This window comes from Macrosteles quadrilineatus, unplaced genomic scaffold (genome assembly GCF_028750875.1).
Source record: "Macrosteles quadrilineatus isolate MER2022 unplaced genomic scaffold, UCM_ALF_1.0 Scaffold_1__1_contigs__length_201487025, whole genome shotgun sequence".
NCBI classification, from domain to species: Eukaryota; Metazoa; Arthropoda; class Insecta; order Hemiptera; family Cicadellidae; genus Macrosteles; species Macrosteles quadrilineatus.
Window position 1 is genome coordinate 141,047,573 of NW_026542594.1, and position 14,946 is coordinate 141,062,518.

Genomic DNA, 14,946 nt, shown 5'->3' on the forward strand with positions numbered 1-14,946 from the left:
GGATTTTTGAAATAAGGATATGTATATATGTTTATCGGGAATGTGAGCTATCGCCATACAAAATTTCAGCCAACTCCGACCAGAAGTTAATGCATGATAGAACTTCAAACAAACACACAAACATTCACATTTATAATGTTAAAGTAAGATTAATGGTTAGATATTTTGCCGTCATGTGGCCATGTGGGTTGCGTTAACTGTCTTCGTGACCCGCGTGAAGGTGCTCCAGTTTTTATTAATAACTCAATCAATCGTTTATTCAACCAAAGTAACAAATACATATTTGCATTAGTCATGTCAAACAAAATATATCTTAACGCCTAAAATTAAAATAAAACAATTGTGCTTCAATCAAACTAGATTTACGAGTGACAACCTTCTTCAAACTTAATTAAAATTAAACCCATCAGTGACACATTTACCGACATTGTAGCAACATTTGGCCAGTGGCGGATCTAGAACAGCCACAAGGGGGGGCAAGGGGCGAACCAGAGGGTCAGGGGGGCTGGGGTTAAAATTTGTGTAAACTAAGTCAAGTCTCCAAAATGGCAGTTTTATACCATTTCTTTGTCCAAATTAGTTTACACAATGTGTGTGCACTACCACGGCCACCTTTAATTACAGGCCGCGGCCTGGTAGAATTGACAACGTCACAAGTGGTGTTGTTTAGTGACAGATGTCCTATAAGATAACATGGCAGACAGGTGACATCAGCTCATTAATTTGCACTTTATTGATTTAAATTTAAATTTATGAACATACATTTTTTTAATATTGAAAATAAAACATACAAAACATATAAAAACAATATGAATTAAAAATCTATATCTGTATATTTTAAGCCGAGTCAATATTGTCATAGTCCAGCAATCAATCTTTCGTAAATACAAAAATACCATTAGCTGCTTCCAAACAAAACAGCTGTTAAAACACCACTTATGACGTTGCCACTTCGAAGGCCGCGGCCTGGGGTTAAAGGCGGCCGCGGCACTACTGTATTACATGCAGTAAAAAATATATGGATATGTATGCCTGAGGGGGGCGGTCACCCCCTTGCCACCCCCCCCCACTGGATTCGCCACTGCTTCTGGCCAAGAGTATTTTTTTTACTTGCCTTTTGAAGCAGACCAAGTCCGGCTCCAGCTGTTGGGTGGGAGGAAGTAGATTGAAAAGTGTAATGCCCTTGTAATGGAAACTGGAAAGGAAGTGTCTCTTGAATGATGTTGAATGAGATGGCAATATTTAAGATGTGAATTGTTACGTAATGTATATGAATGAGTAGGTGAAGATTGATATTGGTGTAGGTTATTTTTAATGAGAGTCAAAGTTTCCAAAATGTATATTGAGTGAAATGTTAAAATTTGTGATGAAGCAAAGTACTGTTTGTAAGATGTTCTTCTATTCAAACTAAAGATTATCCTGACTGCCTTCTTCTGAAGCCGGAAGAGGAAAGACGTTTTCCCACACTCACACCCCCACACCGGCACTGCGTATATCAGGTGTGGAAAAATGACTTTTGTAATATGCTGTAATTAATACATCATATTTTGCAAACTTAGAAAGTTGGCGGAGGAGAAAGATTCCTGAAGAAATCCTTCTACACATAGTGTCAATACGGGTATAAAAGCGCAGGTTTCTGTCGAGCACCAATCCCAAGAATGTGACATGATCAGTTGCCTCGAGCTCAACATCATTCAAAATGAAATTGTTCTTGTTTTTTTCAGCTGAACTTATTGAAAAATTTAAAAATTCAGTTTTCTTTGCATTTAGATTTAGTGAGTTGTTCTCGAACCACTGCATCATTTAGCTCGCTTGCAAAAAGGTTTTTATTTCGAGTTCGTCGAAATTTTTATCAGAAACTAAGAGCGACGTTCCATCAGCAAACAAGCAAATGTTTCCGGAACTAACAACTGATGATGGAAGATCATTTACAAAGACAAGGAACAGCACCGGACCGAAGACTGACCCCTGAGGCACTTCACGGGCAGACTCGCAATGAGGCGATTAGTAGGTTTTCAGGTATCCCGAGTCATCCACTGCCTGTATCATCACAAACTGTTTCCGACCTGTAATGAATGAACTAAACCATTGCAGTGCCAGCCCCCGCACTCCAAGACAAGAAACGCTTATCAAGAAATAACATATGATCCACCATATCGAATGCTTTGCTCAAATCAAAGAAGAAGCCCATTGTATGTTCACCTGTATCCAATGAATTTACCAAAGGCACCAAAGCATATTCTGTGTTCCCTGGCCCAAGCAGGCCTACACGAAACCATGTATGAAACATACGAGTATGTTTTATCTATGACAAAATGCAGAGCGTACACCCAATGAGCCAGTGGAAATTATTGCAGTCTGGCATTTTCCTTATCTCTACCCTTGCCGTCAAAACGACGGGTCTAGAACAGTCACAAGGGGGGCGAACCGGGGGGCCTGGGTGGTTTGGGGGGGTACCAACCCCTTAAAAAAATTTGTGTAAGTTAAGTCTCCAAAATGGCAGTTTTATTCCATAATTTTTTCCAAAGTTAGTGTGACAAATCATTTTACGCAATGTGTATGCAATACTGTATTACATACAGTAAAATATACATGTATGTATGCCTGAGGGGGTGGGTTCCATAATATCGACAACCGTAGAAATTGATCGAAACTGAATTATTCCCAGTTTGTCGACACTGGAATATTCCCACTTAACCGACATCCCAAATAACCGACGTCGCAAATGATCGACACCACAAATTGTCGACATCCCATATTGTCGACAATGAAATAGTTTCACTTTGTCGACACTGAAATAGTCCCAGTATATCGACAAGCACCCGTTCTTCGGAGCTACTCTTGAAAAGGAGTTGTTCTAATTCATCGTTCAGTTCCTCAACTCACGAGTCGCAATCGCAATATTTGATTCCGAATTCCGAATTCCGACGGACATCTACAAGCTGTCCATTTATGGACTAAAACTTTTATATTGTAAATATTTATCTTTTTTATTTCTTTCCTTGTTTACAAGAAAATAGATGGACTCGAGTGTTACAAACAATAGTTTTTAAGGAATAATGTTTATAGGATAAAAAACTTAAAAACATTACCAGACACTAACTTAGGTAAGTCACCAACAAGAAGGTAAGAGGTAAGATACCAACAAGAACCTAAGATACAGCTTGTTCGTAGGCTAATTAATTATGGATCATAATTCATAGAGCAATATTATTGCAAATGTCTGAATAGGCAAATCCCTAGGCTATTAGGATTGTCTCTTATCCCCACTGACCCAGTGTCAACTTCGAGAATTTGTTTATGTAAAAATATTTGGCTGCACTTTAGTTTAGGCTATGTCCTACATTTATTCAAATGAAAGATATTAAATACATAGACTATTTAGTATTTTGAATATTGCATTCCTTTAGTTAGGTTAGGTTTTACCCTAACTAACCAAACTTGATATAGGATTAGGCCTAAGTTTATCGAATGAAATAATCAATAACTTATGACTGGGACGTGTGGCGTCGTCCTGTAATCCAGCTACTAAGTTAGTAGGTCACGAATTGTGGATATTTATAGGCATGCACTGTGGATTCGATACTCCCTGGTGTGGATTAACGTCCGCACGAGTGAGTACTTACTACGACTCTCCGCAGTAGGCCTACTATCCTGATAATTAGACCAATTCGTATAAGTTAGGCCTATACCAAGGCAATAATGTGGTTCGGATTCCACTATAAACTGTAGGTCCCTTAGTTGCCATTAGCTGTATGGGCTATTAATTAACAGCTGTGTCTAAGGAATGTCGGTCTTTTAGTTACTAACAAGACTACAAGATCGCGCCACTCATCCTATACTTATCTCCATTCATACTTGGCTTAAAATACCTACTTTGTATGGTCGCCAAGTAATAAGTTAAGAAAGAAAGTATTAAAGAAATATATTCATTGGAATGAGTGTAAGTAGGACGTAAACTTAAGTGCTGTAAAATATTCTAGAGAGGTTTGTATTTGGTGTAAGACTAGTCTTGGATTATATCATTCATTGCTGATGACTTCAATGTTAATTTTATAGATGATCCTGGAGCAAAGGCTGTAATTTGACCTGAGCCCAAATTGGTCTCTAGTTTAAATACCCTATTGTCTTGAACCAATAAGTTAAGAGGACTAACCCTTCTGGACGACATTGCCATCGACATCACTGCAGATGAGAGATATAGAGAGACCAGAGTTGTGTACCCTGGAGGCTATTACCATACTGCCGTGATAACAAAGTTATTCAAAGTTCAAATCGGTACTTTGGTAAGTATTATCCGGAGGCTACAGATATACAGCGCTTTGCGGCGGTTATGTTAGGTTGGGTTATCGTAAATGGAAAGAACATTTTTATGTCCTAGGCCTAATGTCCATATTTGTGTGGGTTTATTGTTAACTGTACAATATCTTTGGTTTGAATTGTTTGCGTTTATAAATTTTTTTTATGGACAGAATTCAACCTTCATTCGGTTTATTTCATTATCAGCAAGTTTGGTTGGTTAGGTTAGGTTATGACAGTAACTGCCGGATGCCTAATCCACGTCCGGTTACCGGACCCGTATCCTCTGCGTAGTATTTTACGTACCGTACTGAATCCAAATAGACTACTATTTTTCACCGCAGATGAATATTACTGAAACGGAATAAACCGCCGCTCAAAATGTTTGAATAGTCAAGGTAGGGTGGATGACATTGACAAGTAGAATGAACTGTGGGTGACATTGGCGTCGTCAGCATCAAAAGATTGAGGGGGACAAATGTAGGAAGGGGGTGCCCACCGGGGGGCTTGAGGGGTGCTCCGCACCCCCCAACAAGGGCGGGGGGTCCAAAAATTGGTAATTTTCAAAGCAGTTTGGTCACTTTTAAAGCCATTTTTAACACCAAAAACCGTGCCCAATTGTCCATAAACTCCCATTTCACCTGTTGTTTGTCATGAGCAAATAGACAATTTAAAAATTAAACTAAAGACGATTGCATTAATGAATTTAAAAACACGCTGTAGACAGGTCATATCCTCCTAAAAGCCGTTTGGTGACTTTATACAGCCAGTTTTAACGTCTAGAACTGTGTGCATAACCTCCCTTTTCCCCCTTTATTTGTCATGAATAATTAGACATTTTTAAAACTAACTATGACGATCGCATTCATTCATAAATCTCAAAAAATATTGTCGGCTACGGCCGTATCCTCACAAAAGCTGTTTACTGACTATAAAGCCATTATTAATGTCTATATCTGTGTCCAACTGTCCAAAAACCTCCCGTTTAACCTGTTATTTGTCTTTGTCATGAGCAAGTATACATTTTAAAAATCAAACTATGACGAACTTGCATTCATGAATTTCAAAACATAGGCCTACTGTAGACTACGAAGCCATATCTCCCAAAAGCCGTATGGTGATTGGTGACTTTATAAAGCCATTTCTAATGGATAGAACTGTGAACTGTGCCCAATTGTCCTAAAACCTTCCATTTCACATGTTATATGCCATGCAAGCAAGTAGATATGTTTTTTTAACCTTACTTTTTTTCTCCATTTCTTAGATCTGTCACAATATGTATAGTATCGAATTCAATGACGTTTGAACACTAATATTTAAACTCACAATCTTACATTTTTACAAGCAGGTTTTTATATAAACAATTTGTTTTCGGCCTTCTGCTCGCTTCATTAGACAATAAACAGTTCAAGGTTCAAGTATCAACTCTTCCAAAAAGTATCAACTAACCTAAAAGAACTATAACCGATACTACCGACAGATACAGCACACGAGGAGAAAAGGGTTAACGTAGGCCTACATATAAATGTATGTAGTATCAACGACTGACGGTGACGGAACGGACTGAAACGCGAGAAGACATTCAAGACAAGCGTCTAGGCATCCATAGTGCAACTCGAGGATCGTGAATCAGAACACCCCTCCACCACCGCATCATGTCGTACGCTTCCGAATCACACAGCGAAGCGAGCACCCTGCTTGCTGGCAACGATCGATCGGGTGAACACGCATTCTGTATGATTATTAAAATTCCTTTTAAAATTTGGGATGGGGGACCAAACTGACTTTTCAAATATTGTGGGGGACGCGTCCCCCATGTCCCCTATGGCGGCGACGCCCGTGGTGGGTGAAGTAACTTTAGCCTGTACAGCTGATTGTTTTCAACAACAAGCAATTGGAAGTGACAACTTTATTTACTAAATATGATTCTGTCTTCGCTCATAGGATTGGCCCCGATTAATATTAATGACTGATCATATTTATCGGCGTTCCAATGCTCAGTCATAGCCTCCTACATATTTTATAGGCCTGCCTAATGCCTACAACTGACTAAATTCTTTACCCTAGGGGAGCGAGCAGAACTTCAGTACCGGGCTCAAATCCTGGCAGATGACCAATGGATTTTATTATTTATTTTTATTATTTTCTTTTGTGTGAATACCACAGCCCTAGACCTAGGCTGAAGTGTGAAATGTGAATTAAAATTCCGGACTAGTGCATGTAGCTTCATAGGACAAAAACAATGTGTGTATACAGTTATCACATTAGTTATAAACTAATAACTAGGCGGCCTGTGCGTAAAATTACACATTTTAACATGATAACAGTAATAATAAAAAGGTTGTTTAAGTCAGTCATTCACAGTTTTCAAAATGAAGCGCATGTGAATTATTTTTCCAACTGTCACCTGACAAAGTGGCCTTCCTTGCACTTATTATAGCACAAAAAGTTGCTAATTGCTGCAATTTACTTACTTTTACCGCACTCTTTTTTTTGCCACACTCCAGTATTCCAACCAAACAACACAGAACAGCAAGGTTTTATTAGACACATAATACATACGTACACTTGAAAATAAGTTGGCTACCCATTCAAGATATTACGACTACGATACATACATACATGATACATGATCTCTCCGTCCGTAGTCCTTTGCCTTAAGGAATTGGACAGGTCAGGGTTAATACAAAGAATAACCAGCTTAATACTAATTTTTGTCACCGTCTAGGTAACTGTCTATGTCCTCTAAACTTAACTCTACTAGATATTTTTTTAATTCTGATTTGAATTTTGTTAAGCTCTGAATTTCAAGTAATTTTTTCGGTAGGGCCTGGTACAATTTCATTCCCATGTAATCTGGTTTGTGTTCAAATTTTGTGAGTTTATGTTGGACTGCATGTGTGCCCTTTGTTCGTGTGTTGTAAGTGTGATTTGTAAAAGTTGGTTTAATGTTCTGTGATTTTATATAGCAAACTGATTCATAGATATAAAGTGAAGGGACTGTGAGAAAGCCAAGTTCTTTATCAACATTTTTGCAGCTGGTCCGAGGCGGCATGCCCAAGATTGCTCTTACTGCCATATTCTGCCAAACAAAGATCTGGTCAATATTCTTCTTAACAGCTCCCCATAGAATGATTGAATACAAAATGTGCTGTTCTATTAGGCCAAAATACACAAGTTTAGAGAGAGCCAGGTTTCCGAAGGTTCTTATTCTTCGAAGTACAAAGACCCCTCGAGCCATAGACCCCTCCAGTTTTTTTTTATTTGTGCATCCCAGCTCAATTTATCGTCCAATCTCACCCCCAAAAAGTCGGCAGTTTTTTAAATTTGAATTTGATCCTCTCCAATTAATAGGTTCGGAGTCCTATTATTTTTTAAATTTTGTCTTTTTGCAGTTTGGATACACATGTATCCTGTTTTTTGTGAATTTAATTTGAGTTTGTTTGAGGAAAAAAAGTCAGCCAAATCATTTGCTCTTTGATTAGATTCTGCCTCCAGGGCCGCGTCGTCAGTTCCCCTTACGAACAACGTTGTATCATCCGCAAAGAGGTAGACGCTGTCCTGCGGAACAGTATCTGTGATGTTGTTGATGTAGACCAAGAAAAGGAGAGGTCCAAGGACAGATCCCTGGGGGACGCCATTGGAGATCAATTTTTTTGTTGATGAAATTCTTTCAGTTTTTGAATTTGAGTTTTTTTGAATCTCAGTGACTTGGAATCGGTTGCTCATATAGGATGTGAGCCACTTCAGCGCAAGTCCTGAGATTCCAATTGATGCCAATTTTTCCAATAGAATCGCAGGTTCGACACAATCGAAGGCTTTGGAGAGATCAGCAAAACAACCAACTACCGTCTCTCCAGCCTCCATTGCGTCTATACTGCTGTTGATGAAATCAATGAGTGCCAATTTTGTTGATTTGTTGCGTCTAAAACCATATTGTCTGTCACACAATATGTTATTTTTTTCCAAGAAGTTGCTAAGTTGCTCCGAAACAACTTTCTCAATCAATTTTGAAACAACTGGTAGGAGAGAGATTGGGCGATAATTCCCCGGATCAGTTCTGTCTGACTTTTTAAAAATTGGTTTTATTTTTGCAATTTTGCAATTCTGAGGGAAAGTTCCAGATGTCAGTGAAAAATTGACAATGTGGGTAAGAGGAACTGCCACTTCCTCCCTACAATATTTTAGGACATGCATACTGATTCCATCTACACCACTAGAGTGTTTAGATGGTAGCTTTGAGAACAAATCCAGAAGGTAGGCAGATGTAATCAAATGAAATTCTCCAAGTTCAGCAGTGCCATTCCTCCTAAAACCAGATAAGGCATGGGTTTCCTGATCCTTGTTAACAAGCTTCGAAACATTAACAAAATAGTCATTTAGGGTTTCACACACTTCTATAGGATTTTCTATTTTGTTACCGTCAATATTCAGTATAATATTATTACAGTCTGAATTTTCTTTTGGCCTAATGCTGTTTATAATCTTCCAAGAGTCTTTAGATTTATTTTTTGAGCTGGATATGCAATCGTGTGCCCATTTTATTTTACTTTCCTGTATTTTGTTTTTATATTTATCTTTAAGCTTTAGGTATAATTCTTTGTCAGATATCATTCCTGTCAGCCTCCATACAGAGTATTGTTGGAACATTTTTTCCTTTGCACCTATTATCTCATTGTTCATCCATTTGTTTTTTCCTTTGCGACTAAGATTAAGTTTTGTTTTTTTATTCGGGCAGCTGATATCAAAATAATATTTGAATGTTTCTATAAAGCTATCATATTTGGTATTAATATCAGGAGCATCATATACTGAGTTCCAGTCCTCTGACTGTAGCCTTATTTTAAGTTCATGAAGATTTTCATCAGTAATTATTCTTTTTTCTAAGGTTTTATTTTGGTTTGAGATAATTTCAGGTAGGCTTATTTCTATTGAGATAGCACAGTGGTCTGAAATATGGGGTTCTTTTACTGCTGCTGATAATATTTCAAAGTCGGTTAAAAAATTGTCTATGCATGTGCTGGTTGTGTCTGTAATTCTAGTTGGTTCAAAAATGTTTGGTTTCATATCAAAACTTTTAATCAGAGTTGCAAATCTGTGGTAAGTGTTGTCATCCTTGATCAAGTCGATATTGAAATCTGAGACTATTACTATATATTTATTCTTAATGTTCAGTTTAAGTAGATATTCATTTAATTTGCTAAAGTATTCATCAAGGTTGCTGCTGTATGGAGACCTGTACATGGAAGCTACTACAAACTGTTTATTTCTCACAGAAAAACTTATTTCAGCACACTCAAAAATTGTTTCTTTTGAAAAAGTTATTCCTATGTCTGTGGACTTAAGGCTATCGAGTTTTATGGAATTTTTATTTTTGAAAATTGCTACACCACCCATATTTTTATACTCTCTGCCATAACCAGCAATAAATTCAAAGTTTTCTATTCTTAATTCTGATAGGCTATTTTGGTCTAGACCATGTTCATTAATAAGAAATAAATCTGGGTTTTCTGATTCTAAAAAATGTTCGATTTGTTCAATTTTATTTGTGATTCCCCTTACATTCAAATGAGTTATCTTAAAATTGTTTTTCTGTGTGAACCTTATTCTGTTCTTACGATCTAAGTGTTTTCTGTTTCGGTTGCCGGTTGCAAGTTTTTTGTCATGTTTTTAGAGGTTTCGATTGCCGATTGTGAGATTTTTTTAATTTCAGAAGTGTTGGCTGTCAATTGCAAGTCATTTGTGATTGGAGAGGTTTCAGTGGTAGATTGTAAGTTTTTGTAGTTTCAGAAGGCTTAGGTAAATCAAGCTTCCTCATTAGAGTTTTTGATTTCAAATTCAAATCAATTGAAGTCAGGTAGGCTAGTATTATACTGCACATAGTTTCTTTCCCAAGCTTGTTTAGGTGCATTCCGCTTTTTGTGTAGCAATTGCGATCAATCATTGAGTTTAGGCTTAGGTAGGCTACCTTGTTCCTGACACAAAATTCTCTAATCAGGGTATTTTGTTTCTTTATATTTTCATTTGGGACAGTTTTTGATATCAAGGTGGGCGTTTCAACGACGATCAGGTTTTTTGGTTGGATCAGAGTTTGTTCTATTTCAGCAAGCACCTGTTTTACATTATTAATGGACTGAGCCGTTACATTGTTAGTTCCACCAACCACAACACAGGTGTCCTTCGGTGTCATATCCTTAAGCTCCTTTTTAGCTGTAACCAACACTGTGGCCATGGGTGCTCCGGGCAGCACGATAGCCTGAGCTTGACTACCGCACCCCCCTTTGCAGCCCATGTGTCTCAACTCTTCCCCACAGTGTCTCGCATGGCTGTCTCCAACAATTACTAACCGTGGCTTTTTTTGCCTACTAAGTTTAATAGGCTTCTTCATCAGGTACAGCTTACCATTTCACCAATGTTTGGTTTTAACCTAACCTAGAAACGTGTTGAACAGAGTTTGAAAGACTAATTATTTATATGTTTTATAATAACTGTAAGAAAAATATAGTTTGTAACACAAGTGCAAACTGCCTTTGCTGCACTCAAGATACTTTCGTTTAAACATTTCTCTGATGTGTAGCAAAGTGCCACTTCGCCCACTAGTTGCAATAGTTTTTGGTGGAACATGAGGATAATATATAATCTGTATGCAAATTTATAGTTTTTTATAACAATTTAAAACTAGGCCCCTACTTAAAATTTATTTGGATTACCGTACATCTCTTAACATGTTGTTTTAATTAGGCTATAGCTTGCATTCTTGCAAATTGGGAAATAACAATGAATTAATGTTTGAAGCAATTTATTTTGTCCAAACCAAATTATTGATTAAAAATTTTAATATTTATATTAGCTTGACCCAGATTGCTAACAAATTTTCTTCTACTAGCTGTACCTATTTGAATATCGCAAATCTAGAAGGAGTCTACACTCTTGTATTATTTGTTAGACTAAAATTATTTGTATAACACTATTTTTTATTTTTTGCAATATTTCTGTACAGAGCCTGTAGCCTACCAGTAGAATGGGGGCGTTGTAATTAATATCCTCCGACATTGGAGGATACAGGGGAGAGTTGCCAGAGGTAGAGGAGATGGAGGATGGGGCGAAGTAAAGACGAAGATTGAAGAGAACTAACTTATGGTAAGTTTTGCCATTTCCTTAAATTTAATACTTATAAATCCAGGGCCGTGTCCTGAAACCTATGTCGCATAACCCTCCTGAATTCCTAGAATAACGAGCATTTTAACAAGTACTGAAACAAAAATTATTTTAAGAGAAATGGAAAAGCGTTGCCAACAGAAGCAGTTGAAACAAGTAGAACAATTCTGATAGATCAATAAGGTATTTAGTACGAGCGAGGTTCAATAAGTCCTTAAAAAAACATAGAATAACAGTTTTGGGATAAATTTGATTTATTTTGTTATAATCTCCTTTTATTTAGCTCTATACACTTATCTTAAAGTTTCTCCAACCTCCTTCAAATGCTGTTCAAATAAATAGTAAGTTACCCTACAAACTTGAAAAGCCTACAAAATACTCTTCTGTTTCAGTGATGACCTCATCATTTGACATAAAACGTTGCCCAACAAGCCAATTTGTTATCTTAAGAAATAAAAAAGGTCATTCAGGGCAAACAAAATTAATTACCGGTAATTAATTTTTTTTGACAAACAAAATTATTTGACGGTTTTCTTTGCCGCCCTGTCAATCCAGTGTGTGGCGGAGGGTGGTGGAAATAGGGGTGTTACAAAGCTAATGTGCGAACAAATTTTAGTAGCCATGGAGCTGTGGACAGCTGAGCACCATGTATTTTTGAAGTGGAAGTGTTTTTAACACGTTCACTGCGGGCGTAGCCGATCGGATATGGGCCGAGCTGTGTTCAGGTGCTGCCGTAACAGATCAGATACGCTCGGCAATGCCTTTCGTATATCTTCGTTTTTCCTCTAGCGTCGGTCAAAGGCAGACCTATACTTTGTTAGCGTGTAGTGGGTGACTTGCTTTTGGTTGTGTTGTAGGTTTGTAGTAAAATTTCCCCATAAAATCCCTGTCTGGCAAACTTAAAAATCAACTTGGTGTCCCGTCCTTCTCCCTCCTATTGGCAATACAATGGGACCGGCTATATTCCAAGCAGTGCTGCTATCTGTGGGTGTTTAGCAAACTACGTCAACTCTTGTCATAAAACAGGTCATCACGACATGTTATTTGATATTCGTCATACCGAAATATGAAAGCCAATCACCCGGCAATCAAGTTTGTTCGACGCTGCGGGCTGCGCCGCACTGGGGCTACGCCTGCCGTTTGATGGGCCGCAGCGAATGTGTTAAAAGTTGCTATACCTGTGTAGCTGTTCAGTAGACGTTTCAATGTGAATCAAAGAAGAAAAGTCCCAACTCGCAACATCATTTTGGATAGCAACTTTAGAGCTACTAGTTCAGCATTGAAACTAAAATCAACAGGTCAGCCCGGACGCCAGAGAACTTAGAGAGTGAGGGAGGAAGACTATGTGTTGTGGTTGAAAGTGTGATTCGTCACTCATAACGCAATTTTGTCACGTTTAATCAAATCAATCACTTGTTCTGAAAATGAGATGCACTTTGCTTAGCCCCTGGGCTTTAACTGTTGCACGATTGCCGTTTTGTATGAATAAAAAGTGCAGGTCATATCATAAAATTCTTCTACTGAGTGGCCAGACATGTGCAGAGCTACAGCTTATCTACGTGCAGACCCACAGCAAAATGTTGTTTCAAGTTAAGACTTTTCCCCTTGGACCCACGTTGAAACGTCTACGGCACTACCCCTGAACAGCTACACCGGAATTGCCACTTTTAAAAAACACTTTCACTACAATTTCATGGTGCTCAGCTGTCCACAGCTCCATTGCAACTAAAAATGTCCGCACGTAGGCCTTGAATCATTATCCCCCCCCCCTATCCCCACCACCCTCCGACAGGCACCGTCTTCCGTGTTTGAAGGGTCATCATCTTTGTCTCCCACGGTCGGCAGTGGTTAAAATCGTGGGCATCCTCGGGGCAATCGTGAACATCTTTCGCGGTTGCGAGGCCTGATTATCGTCATCCCGCGATCGCTGGTAGTCGTAAATTTTGATCAGGCAATCTTTGCAGACGCTTTCGGCTATCATGAGAATACAAGTTAAACTTGGATTATTGTACCCCCTATTTCTAACAGATTGTGAGAAAATTTATTAAGAGAATAAAACATTCTTTTGAGGCCCCAAGTGAGTCCCCTTCCCAGGCCGAAGCCCTCGGAAATCACATTATCTGCCATTAGGGCAATACGGCCCTGATATTTGGAGGCCTATGTTGGTGTGGGGCCTGGTGCGAACCCCCCCCCCCCCCCCCCCTCAGTACGCCACTGATCACAATAAATAATAATAGAAGTATGCATAAAAAGACTAGACTTGTTCAGAATACAGTTTTTAATATTAATTTTTGTTCTGTTATATTCCAGGCCTGATGACAGGGTGGATGACGATGGAGGCATGGAGGTTGGGGGAGAGGAGGCTGAAGAAGTGGAGACAAATCAGTTTAGATTCATTATGTTGATTAGTTTAATATTTATTTTGTACATCAGTATAGGCCTACTTTTATTTACATTTTTTTCTCATTTAGATTATTAAATTCAGATAATTTTATTGTTTTTATGAAAATGTTTTCTTAAATTTTTAATATTTGTTTGTACTTCTGCCTGTTGAAAAAATATACTGTTTATTAAGTTTGTTAAAATGATTACTTTCACTAACTGACCTTGTCTTGGGTGAAAAGAGACATCTTGATATTTAACTAGCAGGGTGCCTGTTCTATGGGCGGGGATTGTATAAGTCAGTTGAAACCTTCTTATATTTTGATACTTAGTAAATTAATCATTTACAACTTTATATAGTATAGATCGCTATTCCTGTATTGATGTACTGAAATGAATAAAATTATATGAAATGAAATGTTGTTAGCGAATTTCCCATTTACTCATGGTAAGACGTGGACCCGGGACCGATTTAATTTTTCGTTTTGAGGTCCCTGGAGGCCAAAATATTTATGAAAAAATAGTTCATATTTATTTGTTTTGTTCATTTTTACATTTTTCATTAATTTCAATTTGCTTGAAAACATTTGTACTTGTAACGGTAGGCTACTGTTTGAGCCAAGAAAAACTAGTTTGAAAATTCACAAATTTTCTGCGTTCTCCTTTTCCTTCTCCTCCTTTTCCTTCTCCTCCTTCTCCTTGAATGTTGACGGACCTACATCCCAAACCACTGGCTCAATTTTCATGTTTTTTATATTGTTTGAAAGCCCTTAACGTGTAGATGTGCCTTTTGAGGGTCACAAGTCGGTGCGTTGACCCATAAATAAATAAATAAAAATGCCTTTATTTACGAGCGTCTTTCAGTAAACCCTTGGCAAGTCCTCAAAGTACGATTTTGGCCCATTTAAATAACATGGGATTAAAATCAAAACATATGAAAGACCAGCTGCGATTAAATCTCAATTAATTTAAATGTTAGAGAAATTCCTAGGAACATCATTATTAAAAACTTTTATAAAGTATTTTTTTCAGGTATACCGAATGATTTGAACTACTTACTATGTAAAACTATTACTTAGAGCAGTGATATTCCCCGATACTTTCCAT

General features: G+C 37.9%; 1 long non-coding RNA gene across 1 annotated transcript; it reads left to right on the plus strand.

The window, feature by feature from the left end:
- Positions 1 to 4,174: 4,174 nt before the first annotated feature.
- On the plus strand, positions 4,175 to 14,257 carry LOC128983102 (uncharacterized). The gene is made up of 3 exons (XR_008489795.1): positions 4,175 to 4,286; positions 11,300 to 11,439; positions 13,768 to 14,257. It is a non-coding gene; the product is annotated as an uncharacterized LOC128983102 (long non-coding RNA).
- The last annotated feature ends 689 nt before the right edge of the window (positions 14,258 to 14,946 follow it).